This window comes from Sciurus carolinensis, chromosome 5, assembly GCF_902686445.1.
Source record: "Sciurus carolinensis chromosome 5, mSciCar1.2, whole genome shotgun sequence".
Taxonomy (NCBI): Eukaryota; Metazoa; Chordata; class Mammalia; order Rodentia; family Sciuridae; genus Sciurus; species Sciurus carolinensis.
In genome coordinates this window covers 143,022,726-143,050,672 of record NC_062217.1, presented here as the reverse complement: position 1 = coordinate 143,050,672, position 27,947 = coordinate 143,022,726, and the positions used below count along the sequence as shown (strand labels likewise).

The 27,947-nt window shown below is 37.6% G+C and overlaps 1 pseudogene; it reads right to left on the bottom strand.

The window, feature by feature from the left end:
• Positions 1–10,349: 10,349 nt before the first annotated feature.
• LOC124985778 (cytochrome P450 2C26-like) overlaps positions 10,350–27,947 on the bottom strand; it is a 31,600-nt pseudogene continuing 14,002 nt past the window's right edge.

Here is a 27,947-nt window from a genome sequence, read left to right as displayed (position 1 = left end):
TCTAGCGCCTAGACGGCTTAATACACCTATTGCTCCCAGTGCACCACCTATGGAGTTTAAGGAAAAGGAAAACCACAGCAGACATAGAGGGTGGGCCTCCTTACAGAATGCTACATATCCAGTATTTGAGGATGCCCAAAATCAAAGGTTTCATCAGCTATTAGATTTTAAAATGGTTAAACAGCTAAAAGAAGCAGTGAGCACTTATGGGCCTCAATCGGCTTTTACAGTCTCACTGGTAGAGACCATGATGTCCTTAAATATGCTACCTTTGGATTGGACTAATTTAGCTAGGGCAACCTTGTCAGGGGGACAGTATCTTATGTGGAAAACAGCTTGGCAGGAAATTTCAATGGACACTGCAAGGCGCAATGCAACTTCAGGGAATCCGCAGGTAGACAGAGACATGTTGATGGGAACAGGGCCTTATGAGGGAGTCCAGGCACAGATTAATTATCATCCTGCAGTGTATGCTCAAATTGCTGTGGCTGCTATTAAAGCATGGAAAACCCTACAAGGGTCAGGAGATTTACAAGGACAGTTGTCAAAAGTTACCCAAGGAAGTAATGAGCCCTATGCAGACTTCGTTGATAGATTAATTCAAACAGCTTCTAGGATTTTTGGAGATGCTGATCAAGCAATGCCATTAATAAAACAGTTGGCCTATGAACAAGCCAATAAATGGTGCAAAGATGCCATCAGACCATGGAGAAATAAAGACTTGACTACTTATTTAAGAGTCTGCAAAGACATTAATGAGGCCTCTGGAAACAGTGCTGCATTTATTGCGGCACTTGACAGACAAACTTCTGTTCTTGCCACAGCATTAGCACAAAGAGGAGGGAGTAAAAAAGGAGGACCTCTTGGTTCCTGCTTCACATGTGGACAAATGGGACACTTGAGAGCATGTTGCCCTTCCAGGAACAATGGCCAAGGGAAGGGGCCTAAGTTATGTCCTCGGTGTAAAAAAGGAAATCATTGGCTTAGTGAATGTTATTCTGTTAGGGACAAAGAAGGGAATCCTTTACCAACTAACCCCAAGTTACAAAAAAACGGGGTGAGGGGCCCGCCCCGGGGCCCACAACAAATATACGGGGTGATTCAACAAGTGCCACGACAGTGGTATCCTCCAACCGAGAAGGGAATGAAGCTCAGGAAAGAAGAGCCACCTCAGGAAGTGCAGGATTGGACATCTGTGCCACCTCCAGACTTGTATTAACCCCTGATATGGGTGTACAAATGGTAGACACAGATTGGGAAGGAAATATTCCGGCAAATTCAGTAGGATTGCTTCTAGGCAGAAGTTCTTCTACCTTAAGAGGTCTTATAGTCCACCCAGGAGTAATTGATCCTGATTTTCAAGGACAAGTTAGGGCTATGGTTTCTTCACCCAAAGGAGTCACAGTCATTTCTCCAGGAGATAGGATAGCACAAATGTTAATTTTACCTAGTCAGCATTCCTTGTGGCCTAGTAAGAAGACAATAAGGGGAACTAACGGATTTGGGTCTACAGGAGGACCCTGGGCTAATTTTACTATGGACCTCCAAGATAGGCCCATAATGCAGTTAATAGTGGGACTTAAACCTTTCATAGGATTACTGGACACAGGAGCTGATAAAAGTATAATAAGTGAAGCAGTTTGGCCCAAAGGTTGGCCTGTAGTTACAGCTAATCAAAACTTTCAAGGTTTGGGTGTGGCTCAATCACCTAACCAGAGTGCTGCTTCACTGTCCTGGAGGGATAATGAGGGCCATTCAGGGATTTTTCAACCATATATCTGTAAAATACCTATTTCCTTATGGGGGAGAGATGTCTTAACTCAAATGAATGCTAAATTAACAACAAATATTAATTCTAAACCTGTGACACATATGATGAAAAAGATGCAATATACAGAAAATCAAGGGTTAGGTCGAGAACAACAGGGATCACTACAACCCTTGCCCTTACCTCCTCCAAAAAATAATTTCAGAGGGCTGGGTTTTATGTAGGGGCCACTGTTATTACACCAATTCCAATAGTTTGGAAAAATGATGAGCCACAATGGATTCAACAGTGGCCCCTTACTACAGTAAAGTTAGAAGCGGCTCATAAATTAGTACAAGAACAAGTACAGGCAGGACATTTACAGCCTTCTACTTCTCCCTGGAATACTCCTATCTTTGTCATTAAGAAAAAGTCTGGAAAGTGGAGACTATTACATGATTTAAGGGTCATTAATGCACAGATGTTCCCTATGGGTCCTATACAACGGGGATTGCCTTTAGTTACAGCTTTACCTAAAAATTGGCCCACTGTTATTTTAGATTTAAAAGATTGTTTTTTCTCAATCCCATTACATAGAAGGGATTGTTGGCAATTTGCTTTTACCTTACCTTCTCTCAATCATGCACAGCCTGACCAAAGATTTGAGTGGACTGTGTTGCCTCAAGGCATGACTAATAGTCCCACGTTATGCCAAATATATGTAGATAAAGCCTTAAAACCTACAAGAGACAATTTTCCAGATTTGTTGATTTATCATTATATGGATGATATCCTTATCTGCCACAAAAACAGACAATTCTTGGAAAAGGCTTTACAATTTTTAATTTCCACTCTACAACAATATGGCTTAAACATCTCTCCAGAAAAGCTACAAATGGGAGAAACTCAAGAATATCTAGGTACTAAGCTTACAGCTACTATGGTAAAGCCTTTAAAATTAACCATTAGAACAGATAAGCTTAGAAATCTAAATGATTTTCAAAAACTTCTTGGAGATATAAATTGGATTAGGCCATATTTAAAGATTACCACAGGAGAGCTGAAACCTCTATTTAATATACTTAAAGGAGACCCTAATCTCCATTCTCCGAGAGTCCTTACTTCGGAAGCACAAAAGGTTCTCACGTTGGTAGAACAGAGATTGCAATCAGATTATACAGAAAGATGTGATCCATCCCAACCTCTAATGTTGATTATTATCCCAGAACAACATAGCCCATATGGAATTCTATGGCAAGGAGGACCTTTACAGAGTATCAATCTCCCAGCATCGCCCACAAAACAGTTACAAACATTTCCTAAGGCAATAGCTCAGTTGATATATAAAGGGTTAGAGGCCTGTATTACCATATTTGGAAGTCACCCTAAGGTCATTATTATTCCCTATACTAAACTACAAGTGCAGTGGTTGATTCAGCATGATGATGATTGGGCTATTTTATATTGTTCAACCACAGCAACATTTGATAATCATTATCCTAAACATCCATGGATACAGTTTTGTAAAAATACTCCAATTATATTTCCAAAAATTACAAGGACACAGCCTTTGCATCATTGTCAAACAATATTTACTGATGGATCAAAAAATGGAGTGGGAGCAGTAATAGTTGGAGATAAAACTGAAACCATCATTCTCCCTTCCTCGTCTGCCCAAGTAGTGGAGCTTGCTGCAGTAGTCTTAGCTTTTAATATCATGAAGGATCAACCTTTTAATCTGTTATCTGACAGTTATTATATAGTACAATCAATACCTTGTTTAGAAACTGTGCCTTATATTCCCGATGGATCCACAGTTGCTCCTTACTTTCGAACCTTGCGTGCCCTAATTTTAGACCGCAAATACCCCTTTTATGTAGGACATATTAGAGCTCATTCTGGCCTACCAGGACCACTTGCCAAAGCAAATGCTAAGGCTGATAAAGCCACAAAAACCATCTTTGCTTTTACACTATTTGAACAAGCTAAGATGTTTCATTCACAATTTCATGTTAATTCTACTACTCTTAGAAGAAAGTTTAATATTTCTAAAGATGTTGCTAGACAAATTGTTAAAACATGTCAACATTGTGCCACCCTATTGCCAGTACAGTCTGTTGGAGTAAATCCCAGAGGACTGTTACCTAATCATATTTGGCAAATGGATGTAACTCATATTCCTGAATTCGGTACTGTAAAGTATGTACATGTTTCAGTAGACACCGCTTCAGGAGTAATTATGGCCTCAGCTCACACTGGTGAAAAGGTTAAAGATGTTATACAACATTGTTTACAAACATTTGCAGCCAATTTGCGTTCCAAAAATCATCAAAACTGATAATGGGCCAGCTTACACATCCAAAAGTTTTCTTCTATTCACAAAAAATTTTGGTATACAGTTCATCACAGGAATTCCTTATAATCCTCAAGGACAAGGAATAGTGGAACGCACTCATTTAACATTAAAAAATTGTTTAATAAAACAAAAAGGGGGAATAGGTGCTGACTTTAGAGCACCTAAAGATAAACTAAATTTAGTACTCTTTATTTTAAATTTTTTAAATGTGGACAAAAATGGAAGCACGGCTGCAGAGAGACATGCTAATCCCACAAGTACTCAAATGTGGGTAAAGTGGAAAGATATTCTCACAGGTACATGGAAAGGTCCAGATCCAGTTCTTCAGTGGGTCCGAGGGTCTGTTTGTGTCTTCCCACAGGATCAGCAAACACCAATTTGGATACCTGAAAGGTTGACCAGACTGGTGCATCAAAGTAATGATGAAGAACATCGTGCTGATAAGCGCCCTGCTAATGATGATGTTGACACTGGTGAAGACACGAGAATTATGGGCGATAGTTAAAGCCTGGCCATATCCTTTACCGTTAACTAATACTTCCTCTTTACTTCCTCCTTTGTTCACCACCAAGATGGCTACAGGATTACCCACCACGTCTTTTGATCCAGATACTCATCTATATAATTTTTCCACTTTCTCCCTTCCTGGAACCTTGTGCTTTGATATACCTGAAGATAATGCTATTAGTAGTAATGACTTTAACCCTTGTATTGTTCTCCAAAAGCAGGTACAGGGATTCTTTACATCCAAGGATTCTCCTGATGATCTACCCCAAGGCTATAATACGTTTGGTGTTCACTTTGATAATGGTACACAAATAACCACATCAATGGAATATAGGGAAGGGGCAGCCACTTTGATTACAGGACTTATACCTCACAGATTACCATTGCCCACTAATGGATTTAAAACTCCTAGACTTTTTCCTCCATGTAAACCAAAATTTTCCACACTTCCTACCTGGACAGGTTGTCAAGATGCTGAGCAAGCAGCTCCAGTTCAACATGGATTTTTCTTCACACCAAATTTTACTTCTCAGCGTACCACTGATGACTTTGATGATTATGATGGAAGGCGCACTAATCCTTTTGATAATTGGTTGCTATTTACTTCGACTTCAGGATATACTAACTTACAACCCTTTTTTGCTCTTAAAGGAGGATCTTTCAGACAATGCGAATGGACTTCTAGGAAGTGGACTGGAATTGACAAGAGTGGAGCCAGGACTACTACTAATTGTACTCAAAATCTTTCATTCTTGTCCACCCCAGTCTGTGAGTTCCCTCCTTTTATGTTTTTACTAACTAACACTAATAGCACAAATCTTAATTGTTCTCAATCTAGATGCTACATTTCTCAATGTTGGAATGCTACCAATTTCTCCCGAGCGGTCATCATGCGAATCCCTACTTTTCTGCCTATGCCAGTTTCTGTTACAGATGATGAATTGCCAGTATTTCTTTCCAGAAATAAGAGGGATTTTGGAATCACCGTAGCAGTCATTACCACCATAGTTGCATCAGCAGCAGCAGTCGCCGCAGCAGCTGTAGCCTTGACGACATCAGTACAGTCAGCAACTAAGCTTAATGAAGTGGTCCAGCAGACAGCTACTGCTCTGTCTACTCAACAAACAGTGGATCAACACCTAAAAGCAGGACTACTTTTGGTGAACCAGCGTGTGGACTTACTTCAAGAACAGATGGACCTTTTACAGGAACTGTTAAGCGTGGGGTGTATTTATCATCTGCCGGGACTGTGCGTTACATCTGTAGCTTATCATAATCTTAGTTATGCAGCAAATTTGTCTAAAATCATATCTACTCAGCTACGTGCCAATTGGTCTTATAAATTTGATAATCTTACTGCCATTCTTAGATCACAAATTGTTAGCCTTAATTCTACTAGAGTTAATGTAGCCCCTATATCTGAAATGCAAAATTGGTTATCCTCTTCCTTCAGTTTTGTAAAGCAATGGGCAGGAATGGGAGCATTGTGTGTGTTAATGACTATTGCAATTATCTTCCTCACACGCTTTATCATGCGTATACGCCAAGTTCATGCCAGAGATCGCATCATTTTCCATCAAGCCATGATGGCCTTAGAGACTGGCAGCTCTCCTCAAGTCTGGCTGAGCATGCTGGATAGGTAGTCAATGACGGGTAAGGAAGAAGGTAACCTCGTACCGACCTAAGACAGGAGCTGTAGCATGCTCTGCAGTTATCCGATGACGGGTAAGGACGATGGTTGACCACTCCGCCTAAGACAGGCACGATCCCGAGCCAGCATTCTTTTAATAAATAAAAAAGGGGGAGCTGTCGGGGTACCCCCAGCCCTTCAGCGTGGCCAAGATGGCGCCTGGCAAGGTGCCAAGGAAGTGCTGAGAACAAAACCAGGTACCTCCAGCAGACTAATTCTCTGTCCAACAAGTGGCGTTATTTGAGGAAGTTAATGTGATTGGTCATGGGTCCTCGTGGACACTGCATGATTGCTATATGCACGCTATTATGCTCCATTACTGTCCATGCTTTCCCCTTGTGATCTATAAGCTGATTGGTTGTTGTATGTAATGTAAGGCGCTTGCAAGAGCGGCCGCCGCCGGCCAGCCAGAAGAAGCAGACTGCAGAAAATAAAGAACTTGCCCCGATTCGGTTTCGTGTTTCTCTGCGGGCAGGGGACGCGATAGGTCTCCCTAACTTTGAGCTTCCTTACATCCAGAAAAACCCATCTCTCATTACCTGGCTTTGCCAAATTTATTTCTGGCCTTCTTTGGCAAAGTGCTAGGGTCCTAGTTTGCCCTGTGCTAGAGACCCTGGGAGGATTCAGACTTAAGGGCATTACTGCTTTCCTCCTGCCACTATAAACTCCTAATTATGAAAAACGATGACAAAAGTAAAAAGTGTGCCTTTTGCCTATCTTCTTGCCCTGTAGACTAAAGGAATCTCTGGAGGATGGGGCGACATCTATTGGTTGTTAGGCATATAACGTCCTTTACTTAGAGGGTCACATGGGAGGGGTTTTTAAATGCCTCCCTCTTGCAGCTTAAAGAGAACACCATGAGCATATTTAAGCACAGGAACAGTAAGTGTCTAGACTAGTGAAGGCTAACTGTGTGAACAAAGGGAACCTGGGCATTTTCATACTAATCATCCCAGGCCTTAATCCTATAGCTTGAATTCCTAATATCTGATGGGGAAGGGAAGGGGAGCATCCAGGAGGGAGTGGATGTGCAGGAGTGTTGTGCACTGTGCGGTCCATACGGAGGCAAAGGTAATTGGCGCTTTCCCTCAGTGCCACTCATCTACCAATCACTCTGGATACCCCTCAGGGCTCTCGGGAGGGGGAGTCTGGAGAAGGAACCTTTGGGGTCCACCCGAGAGTAGCCCGGGTCGAGAACCCCGCAGTTGTTCCAACCCTTCCTCCACCTCCACGCATCCTGGGCAGATCAGGACTAGGGACACGGTTCTCGCGGCAATTGTGCTCAGGGCCTAGACAGAAAAGTAGGAAACAGCTTCAGCACAGTCCAACATGCCTACAGAGCAGGTGATTGGCAACTTGCCTGGGCTGGGAAACTTCTCACCCGAGTCTTAAGAATGGCGGCTGCACTAACTGCATTTAAGTAGCCGACAGGTGCCCATTTTGCCATCCAAAAATAAAGAGACAGAAAGATGCACTTCAAACAGATGTGGCGTGCGTGGAGAGAGAAGCTTACTTACCTTGGCGTAAGTCTAGGTGGGACCTCCAAATCTGATACTGCCGTTTACCGGTGACGAGTTCTGCTTCTTCTAATGTCGAAGATTGAACACTAGAGAAGCACACCAAGGCAAGCATATTAAGCAGGTTTTACTTAAAAGTAATAATACAGACTTCTCCCAGCAGGAAGAAGGGGGCCATGGCTGATGTTCTAAAGTCCCAAGAAGTGAGCGCACCCTACATCTTTTATAGGTTAAAGTCTCTTTTGTTCTCCAGTTTTCTCCTCCCTTATCTCTCCTTCCTGCCTAAGTGACTAGGCCTGGTTTTGCATTAAGTGAGAAGCCATGGGCAGGGGGAGGGCCAAGGTGATTCAGGCAGGCAAGGGCCCAGGGGGCATTAATTAGCAGCTCCTTGCTTGCAGTCCTTGATAAAGGCAGGTAAATTTGGTAATCAATGGGCTCCAGAGATCTTTGACATTCCATTCTTCCAGGGGCAGTCTCCAACTTCCAGAGGCAGATGGCTTCATGGCTTCATTTCCTCGAATTGACCCGATTCCCTATTTGTACACTAACTACCTGTCCTTAATTCTGACTTCAAAATTCCCTAATAAAGGCCTTGTCCTCTCCAGCCTTTGTTAGGCCATGTTATGGGTACAGTTTCTCAGTTCTTCCACCTCCTGGTGAGAGATTGATTTCTGTCATCTTCATGATATTCATTGGCATGTTCCAGATGCTAGAACGTTTACTTTGTACTAATCTCATTTCTGCATTCATGTCTTTTTGTTCTTCTATCATAGAAGCACCCACCCCCAGATGACTTTACAACCTGCTCTTCCCAAACCAGACTTCTACCTTGGACCCCACAATTGACCCGATTTCTAAAAAAGGAACTCCAAACTGCTTGCCCCTCTCTGCCCCCTTTCAGCGTTGAAGCAGCCAGAAAGATCGGCGCCCCTTTCTTTTCCTTACAGCAGTTAGGAGTTCCTAAAACTAAAGGGGGGAATGAAGCCAGAATTAAGGACAGGTAGTTAGTGTAGACATAGGGGATCAGGTCAAATCGAGGAAATGAAGCCATGAAGCCATCTGCCTCTGGAAGTTGGAGACTGCCCCTGGAAGAATGGAATGCCAAGGATCTCTGGAGCCCATTGATTACCAAATTTACCTGCCTTTATCAAGGACTGCAAGCAAGGAGCTGCTAATTAATGCCCCCTGGGCCCTTGCCTGCCTGAATCACCTTGGCCCTCCCCCTGCCCATGGCTTCTCACTTAATGCAAAACCAGGCCTAGACACTTAGGCAGGAAGGAGAGATAAGGGGGAAGAGAACTGGAGAACAAAAGAAACTTTAACCTATAAAAGATGTAGGGTGCGCTCACTTCTTGGGACTTTAGAACATCAGCCATGTCCCCCTTCTTCCTCCTGGGAGAAGTCTGTATTATTACTTTTAAATAAAACCTGCTTAATATGCTTGCCTTGGCGTGCTTCTGTAGTGTTCAATCTTCAACATTAGAAAGAGCAGAACTCGTCACCAGTAAACAGTGGTATCAGTGACTCATATAAGTACTATCTATCTCACAGAATTATGAGAAAGAGTAAGTAATAGGAAAAGAGGAAAGGGCTAAATCAGGGCAGGGGAATCAGAAGTTGAGTGATGGGGAAGATCGTAGTGAAAAGAAAGTTATAAATTTTGGTAAGATAATTAGAGTAGTAATATTGAGACATTATTCTGTCATCATATAAGGCTGCCTGTTGTTCCACACTTCTGTCAACACCTCATTAATATATTTAACTTTTTCCCTGAAAATTGTTACAAATGGAAACAATGTGGTTTTCATGTGCATTTTAATTTTTAATCTACTTCCATATCTTCTTTAGTTGACAAGTATTGATCATATGTATTTTGGGGGCACTTTGTGATACATGTATTCATGGAAGGAAGATTGATCAGGATAATTAACATAGTCATTATCTCACACATTTGTACTTTATTGTGGGCAGGATATTTAATATCTCCATTTTTAGGAATCTTGAAGTATGCAACAAATCATTATTAATAATAGGGACCATGTTCTACACTATATCATCAGAACTAATTCCTCCTGTCTACCCTAAACTTTGAACCTTTAACTAGCTTCTCTTCTTTCTCCATCCACTCACACCCTCACTCGGTCTCAAGTTCTAGTAACCATTACTTATCACTAATCTAAGGATTTGATGTTTTTATATTTTTGGAAAATTGAAACCATGTGCATGACTTGTTGCACTTCCCATAATGTCCCCAGATTCTTCTTGGTTTAAAGTGATGGTATAGTGAAAAGCCACTAATGTTTTAAAATACAGAGTGGGTAATGCAAGTGTTGGAGTAAGGGAACAGGAAGCATGCCTTTGTGAAAACTGAGGACACTCTCTACAGTGGGGTTGATGTTCACTGGAATTCAAAGGAATAGTGTGGTGAGAAGCAGGTCACAGGAGACACCTGACAGGGAAGGAGGTGGAGCATGCCCCAAAGAGGAGATTCCAAATGACACCACAGCAGCAGCCAAAAAAAACTGCTCTTCTTCAGACAGGAATGAAGCAGATCTGGTATGCAGGTGGCATAGAGACAAATCCCGTGGCAACTGGATAGAGGTTATCAAGATCCTTTGGGTCCACCACAGATTTCAGGTGAAAGTTCTGTAAGATGGTGGTGAGGAATAAGAACAGTTCCATGTGGGCCAGAACTTCTCTTGCACAAATCCATTTTCCTGAAAAAAATAAATAAATAAAACAAGTGATAGAGGGTAAATTCTCCTTGCAAAGTATATTTCTGACTGGTAGAAGAAAAACGCAGTCACTCTTCATGAATTATTGGATGGATGGATGGATGGATAGATGGATGGATGGATGGACAGACCACAAATAAAATATAGGGCTGGTATTGTAGAGCAGTAGTAGAGTTGCCCAGTTCATGCGAGATACTGCGTTGGATCCTCAGCACCACGTAAAAGTAAATAAATAGATGAAAAATTAAATTTATTATGTCCATCTACAACTAAAATATTTTAAATAAGTAAATATAAAGTACAACTGATTAGACAGAAGGATGCACACACCTGTTATTCACCTAATAACTTATCAGCACTGCTCATTTCATCAATATTTATTGAGCATCATCTCTATTCCAAGAAATAAATTAACCATACCCACATTAAAACTGTTGTTTTGACATTTCATGTTTCCATCAATCTTTTTCCAGAAACACACACTGATTACTTGTGTTCCCTATTCCCAGTCTGATTTCCATGATCTCTCCTCCCATTCATCTGATCCAATGAGTCTCATCAGCCTTAAACATAGAATGCAGTTTAAAGCTTTATCTCATTCTGTTCCTTTTGCCCAGGATGCACTTCAAACTTCTCTCAGATCCTAGATCAAATGTTATTTTCTTTAACACTGTTTGTGATTCCACCAGACTCTAGAGTCTTATCCCCTTTGATCTTACTCAGCAGTGAAGCTTTTATTATTTAAATCATTACTCACTATTTGTCTAGCCTTCTGAAATAGAAGTTTTATTAAGGATGGGCTAGTCTTTGTCATATGAGTGTCTATAGAGCAAAACCTAAACGCAAGCCTGAAGAGCTAAAGAATAAATTTGGGCCATAATATGTCAGGATTTAGCACACACTTTAGGTTTGAAGAGACCTGTGTCCCAATAATTAAGGATGTAGGGGGATCAGGTTGCTCTGGTTCCTAAAAGGATAATCAGCCCCACTCACAAGGTTTGCTGACCATCATTCACCAGTCAGAAGGCTGGGGTATCCTTAATCAGAAGCAAATATCCTACTGCTATGGTCAATGGCCTCTGTAAAAATGCCCCGCCTCTCTTCAGTTCTTTATCTTTGCCTCTTATAAGGGTGCTCTAGAGTCCTTTCTTCTTTTGGATATCACTCAATCCATTTTATCCCTCACTATGTGGTATGAGAGAATAGGCAGGAGGCATTTTCTCCCTCTGCTGTCATGAACAGTCAATCCTTTCTTCTATCTCCCACAAGACTAGTCATATTGGATTACAACAATCTCCTTATCATTCTGCTTGGTTGACTGGGTTTGGGACACTTTGCTGCCCTATTGTGTGCTGGAGATACTTACCATACCCAGAGCTCAGCAGATGAATGAGTGGCACCGCATGGAAGGTACTCACCAAAGATGTGGAGTTAGATGCTTGTCACAGGGAAGATGAGGACAGTTGAGATGTATTTCAGCTTCTGAGAAGTGTTCTTGGATCACAGTGTTGTACTTTGAGGCATGACTCAATGGGCCCTCACTCTAGCTTTCTTACTTTGGAAGAACTAGGTCAATTCACCCCAAGCCCCAGTAAGCAGACTAATGTAGCCTGATCTTGGACACTGTATGGGCACTGGGAGTGTTGCTCTTGATCATGTGCAAAGAACATTTCTACCAGCTCCAAAATGACCATTATGCAGGTTTAACTGAAGGTGTCTGGTCCACTGAAGTCCCAGTGGAAATAAATTTCTATTACCTGTTGAGAAAGGCATGAAGTAGTCACTCTTTTTGAATTTTCCATTCTTATCCAGGAAATGACTTGGGTCAAATGTCTCTGGGTTGGGGAATTCTTTGCTGTCATGCAGCACAGATGTCAGTGAGGTTATTGTGTTTGTTTCCTGCAATGAATAGACACGGATAAACCAAATTGTAAAGAAGTTTTAGAACTTAGTCTAAACATTATGATCTATAGATAAGAAGCCTTTTTCCAAAGAAGAGCAGTGATATTTCCACTTAGACAACCAAGTAATAAAATGCAAGTTTAAGGTTAGTGACTAGGACATTGAAAAATGTCCCCAGTAGCATTTGACATAGGGAGTACTTGAGTACTTGAGTTCCAAACTTTCTTTTTTCCTCCTCATCATGTTTGGATGCTGATGTCTGCTCCTAATCAATACTCTATTTTATCACATCAGTTTTCACATATCTGGTATAGGATTCTGCTTTAAAATGGGTCTCCTTGAATGTTGAAATATTCAGGATATTGTTTAGAAAACCTTCCTAGGAAAATAACACATACAGCAAAAACATCTTAATGTATTTACCATTATCAAAAAATTTTTTGATTTTTCTTAGAACAGTGAGTGAATCTCTCACTTTTTTAGATGAATCTTAGGTCCCCCCATATGCAAAATGGATGATAAGTTTTAAAAAAAATAATAATTTTCAAAAATTTTGACAATCATATATAAAGGCCAAAGTTATTAAAATGTTCCATATTTGTTTAAGATCAGTATGTGAAAATGTTTAATTTATACACATTTTTTGGTACTTTACAATTATACACAATACTGGGATTTTTTTGTTTTACATTCATATTTGCAAGTAATATAACACTGTAATTTAGTCAGTATCATTACCTTGTTCTTCCCCTTTTCTTTCACTCCAAACTCCCCCTGGTCTCTTTTATCTTCTGCACTGATTTTCATTCAATTTTAATGAAACCCTCACTGATTTTTTTCCTATTTCCCCCCCCTAATTTCTACATGTAACAGTAAGCATGTGTCCCTTGACTTTCTGAGTTTGACTTATTTTCCTTAACATAATGATCTCAACTTCCGTCTCTTTTCCTGAAAATGGCACAATTTCATTTTTATGGTTGAATAAATTCTATTGTGTATATGTACCATATTTTTTTATTCTTTCATCTATTGATGGATATACAAGTTGGTTCATGTATTGACTGTTGTGAATTTTGCTGCTAACATGGATATGCACGTATCACTTTAGTATGCTGACTTTGTGTACTTAGAATAAATAGAGGACTGTATTCAATTATGCAGTGGATCCTGGGATTACAAATGATTCTTGAAGTATAGGGATGGGATTAGAAGGAGGAAGAGGGAAGGGGAGGGCACAGGAAGATACTGGGGAATGAAATTGATCAAATTATTTTATGTGCAAGAATCAATTGACTACAATGAAACATTATTCTGTAAAATTATTATATGCCAATAAAATTTTTAAAAATTTGGATCAATAAGAAGAGTATTGGAGAAAGAATAAATGAAGGTAAAACAGCCAGAGATAAATAATTTGATTATGTATTGTTGTGTGTCATATTCTATTGTATGACTTTATTGATAAATCAGAACCATAGGTATAGATATCAGATCCATGGTCACCAGGGCCTCGATGTGAGGAAGTTTGATAGGCTGTAATAGGAGGATGAAGAAACTTTATGGGGTGATGGAAATACTATATCCATAGACAAAGTATCTTTCTGTGCTGCTTAGGCTGGTTTCAAACTTGTGGGCACAAGCCATCCTCCTGCTTCAGCCTCCTGAGTAGCATGGCATTTCATACCCAGCAATGTTTTACATTTTAATTTTTCTGTGGATACAGCAGTGCATATATTTGTCCCTACTTATTGCACTTTATACATAAGAGACTTATTTGTAGGTTGGGAATGTAGCTTAGTAGTAGAGTGCTTGCATAGCATGCGCAAGAACCTGGATTTGATCACAGACACTGCAAATAAACAGAAAGTGAAGGAATATATTTTACATTACATTACTTAGAACTCCATCAAAAATAGAACAAGATTGAGTAATATTCCATTGCATTTTTATCCCACATTTTTTTTATCCATTCTTCTGTTGAAGAGCACCGAAAATACATTCTACTGTCATATATAACATAAAAGCACAAATAATAATATAGAATAAGGAATTGTATCAAAATGAATATATGGTGAAAATTAAGTTTTCCTCTCACTTTACCACAGAATGCAATCTGGACTTTTCAGGAACCACAGTTGCCACCAATCAGTGATATGTTCCTTCATAATTGTTCCATTAATATAAGGCAAATACACCTGTATGCAACAGCTTTATGCAACTGCTTGTGTTGCTCCTTTCTGCACCCAATTAAAGGTATTCTGCTGCGTTTTTATTTTGTATTAACAAAAAATTCAGGCACTGCCTTATCTTATACCTACAGTCACATTTTATATGCTGAATACTATGACTGTCCTATTACACTGCTGAAAAGCATTAGGCAATTTGCAAAATTTCTTTGTGAGAAACAACTGTAATGAGCACATATTGGACGTTCCTGCTTGCACTTAGAGTATATATCAAAAATTAGAATTTCTACATTATAGAATATACATCTTATATTTTCTTTTTTTTTTTCTTTCATTCTTTTTTTTTTTTAATCAGGTATTGAACTGAGGGTGCTGAACAACTGAGCCACATTGCCAGCCATCTCTTTTTATTTTTTATTATTTGCGATAGAGTCTTGCTAAGTTGCTAGGGCATCACTAAACTGTTGAGGCTGGCTTTGAACTTGCAAACCTCTGGCCTCAGTCTCCTGGACTACTGCAATTATAGGTATGTTCCACTGAAACTGTTACATTTTTACTTAAATAGATACTGCCAAATTGTTCTTCAAAATGGATGTACCAGTTTAGAATTCTGCCAAGAACACATGAAACTGCTCATTGATACAACATAATGCTTTCTCAGCCTTTGCATTAGAGATTTGGATGAAAATGATATCCCCTAGTTTAGCTTTTATTTTGCAGATGTTACCTGGTCAACTCTCACAGAATCATAAGGAAGCAAATAAGGTATTATCAACAGTGTGCAAATGAGAAAGCCAAGGCTCAAAGGGATCACAAATCTACCCATGATAATAGTTAGGAGTTTCAGAGCCAGAGTTGATACTGAGGTCCTTCTGATTCTTGGATAAGATAAATTCTTAGATCAAGGTGACTTGCATTTCTAAGTAGTTGCCTGATATCCATTTTCTGGATAGAGTTGACAGAAGGCAGTATCTGATTTGTTTAGAAGACAAAGGGGAAATACCCTTTCACACAAGTGACATTTCTTTCACCCGCTGCCCTATATATGCAGCTGTGATCCTGATTCTGCATTTTCCTGGTTGAGAAATCAGAACTCCCCAACACAAAAGAGACATGCTCTTACTGCAATAATCATCATTGACCATTCCATGTCTCAGAGGAAGTCATCCTTCTCAAAATGTTTCATCAGCAATTTCAAGATTGTGTTTGTGTGTGTGTGTGTGTGTGTGTGTGTGTGTGTGTGTGTGTCTGGAGGGGGCACCAGCCTGCCACCTGTCTGATTCAGTCCTCAAGTAAGAACCTCTGTCTTACAGGTGCAATTGCTCCATTGTCACACTGTTTAACATTTTAAAAAGGCATCATGATACATGCAATATGGATATTTATGATACTTCCAATGGCATAATGTAGCATAATATCATAGAATAAAATACAAGAATTTTTTTAAGCAAAATAAATACATATTTCACAGAAAATGAGATAAAATAAAGAATATCAATGATTCACTGCAATTCTATTCAGTTTTGGCCACTTAATGAGACAGCACCAAAATGCATTTTCGTGTGATCTAGGTTTTTAGGTCTGGAGGATTTCTTTCTCAATTATGTACTTATTTATGGTGTGAAGATCTATTGCATGAATGTAAACATCAAATCAGGATAAGTAGCATTTTCATCACATTATTTTTTCTTTGGTTGCATTTGCACTGCTCTCCTGATTATTTACAAGATACATAACCAATGGCTGTACAGTAAAGTTATCTTAGTGTGCTATAGAACACTAGAATGTATTGCCTCTATCTAACAATATTTTGTTGCCCTTCATCCAATAATGATGAAAGATACCTAATCCTATTTGGTAAAATACTGAGATAAGTGCTGTCCTACACAAAGACCTCATGCCACACATTTAAATTTAATTAGTGAACAATTAAGTCAAATAAAAAATTCAACAAATTTAAAGTCAAGTAACACTGGGCAGCATAGATACAGAATATTTCTATCATTCATAAAGTTCTGTAGAAAGGGCTCAGACCAATAAGTAACAAATCACAACCCATTCAAATTCATTCTCTCACCTATAAAAATACAGCATTTTAAAAAAAATTAAATGGCCATTCTATTTTATGAGTTCTAGGCTTATAAAATATGAAGCAATAGGAAGTCAAGCACAGTGATGCATGCCTGTACTTCCAGTGACTTAGAAGGCTGAGGCATGAGGACATGTGGTTCGAGGCCAGCCTCAGCAACTTAGTAAGACCCTAACCAACATTCTATGGCCCTGTCTCAAACTAAAAAATTAAAAGGACCTGGATTTAGTTCAGTTGTAAAGCACCACTGGGTTCAATCCCCGATACCAAAAAAAAAAAGAAAGAAAGAAAACAAAGTTGGATTAGAACCTTTGAATCATATTTAATACTAATATTTAGATTCAAATATTCTTTTAATAAAATTATGTGAATTGATAAAAAATTAATACTTTATATGATAGATGAATCTTGCTTTTATTTTTAATTTTTTAAATTTTAATTTTTTACACAAATAGGATCATCATTTCTCTTTTTGTGCACAAGGTAGAGTCATACCATTTGTGTGATCAAAGGGTAATGATGTTTGCCTCATTCTATTATTTTTCCTTTCCCCACACCGTCTCCACCCTCATTTTCCTCTATACAATCCATCCTTCTTCCATTCTTGCCTCCCTCCCATCCCCCATTAAGATCATGTATCATCATCCACTTATCAGAGAAATCATTCAGCCTTTGGGTATTTGGGTTTGCCTTATCTCACTTAGCATGATATTCTCCAACTTCATCCATTTGCCTGCAAATGCCATAATTTTATTCTTCTTTATGGTTTAATAATATTCCATTGTGTGTATATACCACAGTTTCTTTATCCATCCATCCTTTGAAGGGCATCAAAGTTGAATCCACAATCTACTATTGTGAATTTAGCTTCTATAAACATTGATGTAACTGTGTCACTGCACTACGCTGATTTTAAGTCCTTTGAGTATAGGCCAAGGAGTGAGATAGCTGGGTCAAATGGTGATTCCACTCCAAGTTCTCTAAGGAATCTCCATACTGCTTCCAGAGTGGCTGCACCAATTTCCAACCCACCAGCAATGTATGATTGTACCTTTCCCCACATCCTTGCCAACACTTATCATTGCTTGTATTCTTGATAATAGACATCCTATTTGGGCTGAGGTGAAATCTTAGGGTAATTTTGATTTGCATTTTTCTTATTACTAGAGATGTTGAACATTCTTTTATATATCTGTTGATTGCTTGTAGATCCTCTTCTGTGAAGTGTCTTTTCATTTCCTTAGCCCATTTATTGACTGGGTTATGTGTATTCTTGGTGTAAAGATTTTTGAGTTCTTTATAAATTCTGGAGGTTAGTGCTCTATGTGAAGTATGTGTGGCAAAGATTTTCTCCTACTCTGTAGGCTCTCTTGTCACATTGTTGATTGTTTCCTTTACTGAGAAAAAGGTTTTAAGTTTGAATCTATCCCAATTATTGATTCCTGTTTTTATATCTTGTACTTTGGGAATCACTTAAGAAATTATGGTCCTAAGCTGACCGGATCAAGATTTGGACCTGCTTCTTCTTCTATTAGGTGTAGGGTTTCTGGTCTAATTTCTAGGTCCTTGATCCATTATGAGTCGAGTTTTGTGCAGGGTGAGAGATAGGGGTTTAATTTCATTTTGCTGCATATGGATTTCCAGTTTTCCCAGCACCATTTGTTGAAGAGGCTATCTTTTCTCCACTGTATGTTTTTGGCACCTTTATCTAGTATGAGATAACTGTCCACCTCACTGAGTGACAGCAGAACTTATTTTTGTAATTCATAAGATGGTAAACAGAATAAGCTATGCAGGTGTAATTCCCATCATTGTACCATGCAGAAAGGAAAACATCATTTCCTTGGCCCCTGGGCCCTCTACACTCAAAAGAGATTAGGCATAACATGATCTCCTGCTTGTATTATTTGCTGAGAACAAATTGAATTGAAAAAAAATCTAACCCTTATATGAAATCTTTCATCTCAGGTCAAGCCATATCACCTCTTGAAAACGTTCTCCATTCCCTTTTCTATAGGAGAAGAAAACAATATTTCTAATCTTAGTAAAATTATAATTCTTTCTACACCATGAAAACATCACTTTTAGTTCTATCTTTTGTAAATTTCATTAGTAATATGTTTTGGCTTTGAAGGATCTAGAGTAGCTAGGAGCATACTGACCTGAAAGTCTAAATAAATAAAGAAACTTTATGTTAGACTCATTGGAAAGTTGCCGAGATAAAGTTTGGTTCCAAGATTACACAGCTAGGGGAAACTGAGAGATGGACTGATAAGTGCAGTCATTTTTCATCCCTGTTAGTCAACAACTTTGAGTCAGGGCAGGAGGTATTATGGACTGACTATCTAGTAGGGAAGGAAAGAACTCTTTCTGGAAAAAGGGGAGCATCATCTGAAATTGCAGGTTTGCTTATATAACTGTACTTAAGCAAATATTATTAGGGATTCCAAAGATACAACTAAGAGACCACAAAAAACAAAGTGGGATGATTCAATAACACAATCAATAATTTAGACTTAACGGACATATATAGAATGTATATAAAATTGTCTATAGAATACATATATAGAATTGTATATAGAATATACAATCCAACAAAGACAGAATACACTTTCTTCTCAGCAGCACATGGTTCCTTCTCTAAAATAGAGCACATTTTATGCCACAAAGCTACTGTTAGCAAATACAAGAAGATAGAGATACTATCTTGTATTCTATCAGATCATAATGGATTGAAATTAGAAATAAATGACAGAATAAAAAACAGAAACTACTCCAATACCTGGAGATTAAATAATATGCCATTATATGATGAATGGATAACAGAAGACATCAGGAGGGAAATAAAAAAATTCTCAGAAGTAAACAAGGACAAAGACACATCATATCAAAATCTTTGGGAAACTATGAAAGCAGTACTTAGAGGAAGATTTATTTCATGGAGCACATTCAACAAAAGAAGTAAAAATCAACAAATAAATGACAAAACACTACAGCTCAAGGCCTAGAGAAAGAAGAGCAGACTAACACCAAAGTAGTAGAAGACTATACAGATTCAATGCAATTCCAATTAAAATCCCAATGAAGTACCTTACAGAAATAGAGCAATCAATTATGAAATTCATCTGGAAGAATAAGAAACCCAGAATAGCTAAAGCAATCCCTAGCAGGAAAAGTGAAGCAGGGAGTATTACAATACCAGATTTTCGACTCTACTACAAAGCAATAGTAACAAAAATGGCATGGTATTGGTACCAAAATAGACAGGTAGATCAATGGTACAGAATAGAGGACATGGACACAAACCCAAAAATACAATTTTTTCATACCAGAAAAAGGGGCCAAAAATATGCAATGGAGAAACGATAGCCTCTTCAACAAATGGCGCTGGGGAAACTGGAAATCCATATGCAATGAAATGAAATTAAACCCCTGTCTCTCCTGCACAAAACTCAACTCAAAATGGATCAAGGACCTTGGAATCAGACCAGAGACCCTGCATCTTACAGAAGAAAAAGTAGGTCCAAATTTTCAACATGTCAGCTTAGGATCAGACTTCCTTAACAGGGCTCCCATAGCACAAGAAATAAAAGCAGGAATCAACAACTGGGATAGATTCAAACTAAAAAGCTTTCTCTCAGCAAAGGAAACTATCAGCAATGCAAACAGAGAGCCTACAGAGTGGGAGAAAATCTTTGCCACCCATACTTCAGATAGAGCACTAATCTCAAGGATCTACAAAGAACTCAAAAAACTCTACACCAAGAATACAAATAATCCAATGAACAAATGGGCTAAGGAAATGAACAGACACTTCAGAGAAGAAGATCTACACACAATCAATAGACACATGAAAAAATGTTCAACTTCTCTAGTAATAAGAGAAATGCAAATGAAAACTATCCTTAGATTCCATCTAACCCCAATTAGAATGACGATTATCAAGAATACAAGGAACAATAGGTGTTGGTGAGGATGTGGGGAAAAATGTATGTACACTCATACATTGCTGCTGGGGATGCAAATTAGTGCAGCCAATCTGGAAAGCAGTGTGGAGATTCCTCAGAAAGTTTGGAACAGAACCACCTTTGACCCAGCTATCCCACTCCTCTGACTATACCCAAAGGACTTAAAAGCAGGATACTACAATGATGCAGCCACATCAATGTTAATAGCTGCTCAATTCACCATATCCAGATTGTGGAACCAACCTAGATGTCCCTCAGTTGATGAATGGATAAAGAAACTGTGGTATACATATATACAATGGTATATTACTCAGCCATAAAGAATGATAAAATTATGGCATTTGCAAGCAAATGGATGAAATTGGAGAATATCATGTTAAGTGAGATAAGCCAATCTCAAAAAACCAAAGGACAAATGATCTCCCTGATAAGTGGATGATGACACATAATGGGGGGTGGGAGGGGTTAGTGTTAGGTTTAGGGTTAGGGATAGGGATGGGGGCAAGAACAGAGGAAGGAAGGACTGTATAGAGGGAAAAGAGGGGTGGGAGGGGTGGGGGGAAGGGAAAAAATAACAGAATGAATCAAACAACATTACCATATGTAAATTTATGGTTACACAAATGGTATGCCTTTACGCCATGTACAAACAGAGAAACAACACGTATCCCACTTGTTTACAATTTAAAAAAAGGAAATAAGTGATCATGACCACAAGTAAAGAAATCTGGGACAATTCTAAGAGACCAATCTTAAGAATCATTGGGATTAAAGTGAAAACAGATTAAAGCTAAAGGAATGAATACCCTTTCAGTGAGATATTTCAGAGAAATTTCCATTACTATGGAGTGAGAGGGACTACAGATAGGACACATTCAGAACCACAAATAAGAAAGATCAAAAAAGAATCTCTCCAGGACTCATCACACTTTGAAACCTGTCATACAGAAAAGAAGAATTTTAAAAGTCTAAAACATAATATCATGTCACATTGAGAGGTATTCTAGGCAGAATTACTCCTGATTTCTCGCTGAGAATGTAAAAGAGAGGAGGAATTGAAATGGTGTCTTCTAAGACTTGACAGAAAATAATTGCTAATCAGGATTACCATATCAGGAAAAACTATCCTTCAGAATTGAAGACAAATAGTAAGACTTTCAAAATGAGAAGAATCTAAAAGAATCCATGATGATTTGGGGGGCCAGTTGTGGAATGCTTTGATTTAGAGTTCAGGGATTCCCCAAAAGATCATATATGAGACAATGAAAGAATTTTCAAAGATGGAATGATTAGAAATGAGAGGTATAAAACCATCAGTTCATTAGTCACTGATGTGGGTTCACTGGGCAGGACCTGTGGGCAGGTAAGGTAAGGCTGAAGGAAGGAGGTCTCTGGAGTGCGCCACTGGGATTTATATTTTGTCCTTGGTGAGCAGAGGTCTCTAGCCTCCTGCTTGCCATGCCCTGAGCTGGTTTCCTCCACTATGCTCTTCTGCCAAGATGTTCTGGCTTCTCGTGAGCCCAGAGCTATTGAGTCATCCAACCATGGGTTGTCCCTCTGAAACCATGAGTCAAAATAAGCATTTCATCTTCTATTTTGTTTTTGTCAGGTCTTTTGATGCCAGAAACATAAAAGCTAACTAACAAAGATGAGTGAAATAAACTCTCACATTAATAGACATAGAATGGCAGATTGGATTTAAAAATAGGACCCAACTATATACTGTTTTCAAAAGATTCATCTTAAAGGCAATGACATATGTAGGCTAAAAGTGAAAGGCTGAAAAAAATATTCCATGAAAATGGAGGAAAAAAAAAAAAAGGCAAGTCATACAGGTAGAAAATAGTTCACAGAAAAGGTAAGGATAGAGTTTATACCTCAAATATCAGTGCACCTAATTACACAAAGCGGGTACTACTCAACTTAAAGATCCAAATAGGGCACAATACAACAATATTGGGTAATTTCAACACACCTCACTCTCCATGAGATAGGTCATTTACACATAAAATCACTAAAGACCCTTCAGACATAAAAAATGTTATAAATTAAATGAACTAACAGACATTCATAGAATATTTCATTAAGCAACAGCTAAATTCAACTTTTTCTTAGTTGCTCATAGAGCTATCTCCAATTGGACCATATTATAAGAAACACTGTAGTAAGTCTTAGCAAATATTCTTCCTCAATTCCTGTAATTCCTTCCATCTAATATATCAGGTTATCATGGAATGAAATTAGCAAGAAAACACCACAGAAATTACATATGGACATGGAGATTCAATAATGCAATCTTAAATGATGAATTCATCATTGAGAGATGATGAGGGTAATTTAAAATTGCTAGAATCAAAATATAATAGAGATGTTACATACAAGAATCTCAGAAACACTAGGAAAGAAGTTCTAAGATGAGAGTTTTAAAACTAAATTAATACATTAAAATATCAGAAAGATCCCAAATAACCTGCATCTCCAGGCAGTAGTAAATTAAAATCCAACCCCAAATACTGAATAAAGAGGGAAATAATTGACATAAAATGAAATTAAAATGAAATTTAAAAACTAGAAAGAAACTATAAAAAAGACCTGATTCTTTGAAAAGAGTAACAAGAGTGATAAATGTTAGCCAAACTAAGCAAAACAGAGAGACAGGAAGCAATAAAATTAGAAGTGAAAAATAAACAATTCCAGAGAAATCTCTGAAATCCAGAGGATTATTAAGGACTACATTGAAATATCATATTCCAAAAAAATTGAAAATCTAGAAGAAAGGAACAAATTTATACCCAGATATGAACTAAAAAATTTGACACAATAGGATATAAAAAACTTAATCATAGCAATTCTATACAATAAGATTGACGCAGTAACATAATGCCTTCCAGAAAACAAAAACCCAGGACTAGATAGGTTCTCTGCTGAACTCAGCCAGACCTTTAAAGAAGAATTATTGCAGCTCTTTCTCACGATATTGCATGAAATAAAAAGTATCAGGGGAGGAGGATAATTCCCAATTCATTTTTTAAAACACATACCACCATGATCCCCAAAACAGATAAGAACACACCATGGAAAGAAAACTAAGATCCAATAGCCCTGATGAACATAAATGCCAAAATTCTTAGTAAAATTTTGGCAAATCATGTTTGAAACCACAATAAGATAGTACGTCTAAAAAGAACAATAACAAATTTGTATATGAGAACAAGTTTGTTTCATTCCAGGAATGCAAGAATGGTTCAACACCTATAATCAATCAATATAACTCATTACATAAATTGAATTAATGAATAATAAACACATGATAATCTCAATAGTGCAGAAAAACACTGTGGCAAAATGTAGCATCTATTCATGTTAAAAATGCCAAAGGAAGGATAGAAAGAACTTCTCTAAATATCATGAGGGCTATATATAACAAACTCCAATTCAACATATAGTGAATGTTAAATGATTGACAATATTTTTTCCTACACTCAGGAAAAAAACAAGATGTCCATTGTCTCTACTACTACTCAATAAAGTATTTGATATTGTAGACAGAGCAATTAGGCAAGAGAAAGAAATAAATGTGATATAAATTGGAAAGAAAGAAGTCCAATTATCACTGTTTGCAAATGATATGATTCTGTATTTGGAAGACCCAAAAAACTTTACCAGAACAAAAATAAGTCCATTGAAATGTCAGAAATACAATTCCATTCACAATAACCTGGAAACAAACAAAGAAACCCAAATCCCAATATCCTAGGAGTGAATCTAATTAAAAATCTCTATGAAAAAAATCTAAAGAAAAATCTCTATGATTAAAATTACAGAACACTGAGGGAAGAAAATGAAGAAGACCTTAGAAGAAGGGAAGATTTCCCATATTCTTAAGTAGTCAGAATTCACATTATCAAAATAACCACATTTCCACAGCAATCTATAGATTCAGTGAAATTCCAATCAAGATAATGTCATTCTTCATGAAACTGGAAGAAAAGTTCCTAAAATTCACTAAGAAAAATAAAGACCTAGAATAGCTTAAGAAATATGGATCAATAAGAACAATGCTAGAGACATCACAATACTTAAGATCAAATTTTGCTATAGTGCTTTGAGAACAGAGACCACATTGTTCTGTCACATAGACTAATGTAAAACAAATCATCAAGAGAAACCCACATGGATACAGTGATCTGATCCTTGACAAAGGTGCCAAACACATACATTTGAGAAAAGTCAACTTTCTTTAACAAGTTGTGCTTAGAAATCTAGATATCCATAGGTAAATGAATGAAACTAGATTCCTCTCTTTCATCCTGCTCATTGGTCAACTCAAAGTGTATCAAAAAGCTAAAAATTAGACCAGAAACACTGCAATTCCTGGAATAAAACAGAAGGGGACACTCCAACTCATAGGTGTAGGCATTGACTTCTACAAAAAGACTCCTAAAATGCAACAAAGAAAATAAAAAAATAATAAATGTGATGGCATCAAATTACAAAACTTCTATACAACAAAGGAAATAAACAAGAATGTGAAGAGACAACCTACAGAATGGGGAAAAAAATCTTTGCCCACTACTCATTCTGAAGAAGTTTAATATTCAAAATATGTAAAAAACTTTAAAAGTTTAACACCAAAAAACACAATAAACTAACTAATAATTGTACAAATAAACACACACTTCTCAAAAAAAAACATACAAATGCTGAACATGTATGTGAAAAAATATACAGCATTTTTAACAATTAGGGAAATTCAAATTGAAATGACACTGAGATTTCATCTCACTCCAATTAGAATTTCAGTCATCAGGAAAACAAACAATAATAAATGGGGATATGATGTGAAGGGACAAAAAAAACACTTTCACACACTTGGTAGGATTGTAAATTAGAACAATCACTATGAAAATCACTATGGAGATTCTTCAAAAGGGTAGAATTGGAACAATGAAATGACCAAGCTATCCAACTCCTTAGTATTTATCAAAAAAATTAAAGCCACATACTCCAGCAATACATACATACAGTAGCCAAGTTATGAAACCCACCTAAATATATATACTTCAACAGATGGATGGGTAAAGATAATGTGGTATGTACACACAATGAAGTTTTACTCAATCTAAAGGAAAGAAATGTCATCTCCAAGGAAACAGATGGAACTGAAGAACATAATGCTAAGTGAGATAAGTCAGGCTCAGAAAGTCAAGGGTACCATGTTTTCTCTCATATCTGGCAACTAGAAAGAAAAGGAAAGGTAAAGGGACCTCAGAAAATGGAGAAAAAGACCAGAACAGTAGAGAAAGGGAATGAGGAAGGGAGAAAAGGAATGAAAAAAAAGTATGGGGGAAAGAAACTGACAAATTTGTTCTATGTGCATGTGTGAAGATTGCACAATAAATCCCAATCTTACAATAATTATGATTGATCAATAAAAAACATTTTAAAATATGACAGTACAGGAGTAATGACCCAAAGATAGTGGAGTAGGAAGTTCCAGGTGTCAGTCCTTCCAGAGAAACAACTATTGACCTAGTGTGAACTGTCTGAAGCAACTCTTTTGGAACTCTGGTATCTAGTCGAAAATAATACTATCCAGGGAAATAATTGATAAAGTTCTGGAAAATCTCAGTGTCTCACATACCAGCTACTATTCCCCATAGAGCAGCACCCACTGTAGGCAGCTATGAGAACAGATTCTATAGTCCTGTTGCATCTTGTTGGTGTTAGAATGGGAAACAGCAATTGTTCCTACAAAAACCCCCCTTGTATGCTTTGGTCACTTGATCTTCAACACAGAGAAGCCAGTACACAGGCTGGCCATTAGGTACTTTCCCTTTCTCCCAAACATTTCAATTTGCATTTCATGGCTCCAATTTTATATTTTCTAACTTGTTATGAATATTTCCTTTTCACCTCAGGTGTCAATTTTATCTTTCATCAGGTAGATTTTTAATGTCTATAGAACAGTGTTCATGTATTCTAGGTATTTAATGATACAATTTTAATTCTTCAATGATAATTCATATAGATCTTTAAGAAAAGATATTCTTAAAGTGTTTGTCATGAATGTCTTTCCTGACCATGTGACTAGCCCTAGTAACCATAGAATTAATCAATGAAACACAAAATGTAGAAGCAATCAGATAACAGAGTTGTGGATCACATTCTACCTCTTCCATTTTGATCAGGAAGCAGTTGATGAGGTCCCAAGGACTGTTCATATCCAGGGATTCTTGGTGTTCTTTTATTTTCTCCAAAAAATACTGTCTCATATCACCAACATTCTTAAAAAGTGTTTTATGACTCCCTGAGAAATAATCCATGAGAACAGGAAAATTGTTGCAGACCTACAAAATAAAAATATATTTTAGCTACAAACAGGTAAGAAAAGCATGTATATTATTCCTAGTACTTTGTAGAAACTATAGCTTTAAAACAAAACTAAAAAAGTTCTCCACCTCCATGGAGAACTGTACATGGTTAAAAATTCCCATGCTTATAGAAAGATTTGAGGGAGAGAACTATGATCACAGTATGAGAAATAAATACCCTTTCCTGTACTCATACATCACCTTTAGAGATAAAAATACGAATATATAAACTTTCTCCTTTTTTCAAACCAATATTTCCCTAAAATCTGTAAATATGGATTAGCATGATTTACTATGATTGATGCTTTGAAGATGAGAACAGAGTTGAAGGGACTTTGGGTAACCAGAGAAAGAGTACAATTCTTGATAATAGAAAATTATGTTCAATGGGTACAGGGCAGAGAACAGGATGGGGGAAGAGGTGAGGGAACAGGGAAGTGGTGGGGACTGATTTACAATGTATTATATTCCATGCTTTTATAATTCTGTCAAAATGAATCTTATTGTTATGTATACTATAAAGAACTAATAAGAATTTTAGGAAATTAAAAAATAAAGAACACACTGCTGTCCTATACTTTTCCGTAAATGAAGAAGACTCATAAATAATGTAATTACCATAGATTAGGGGAGGTTTGGAAAATACCATGAAATGCAATTGGGCATTCCATGGAAGAAGTAACTGTGCACAAGAGTAGTTAGGAATCATTTTACTTTAAGCTAAACATAGGGTAAAATTATTTGTTCAGGGTCCTACACACTGAAATTCAATCATTTCTTTGGCCCAGCCCTTCTACCTTGTCAGGTCAGATGCCATCTGAAGCATTGTTATGGTTTAGATGAAAGTTGTCTGCAAGGAGCTCATGTGTGACAAAA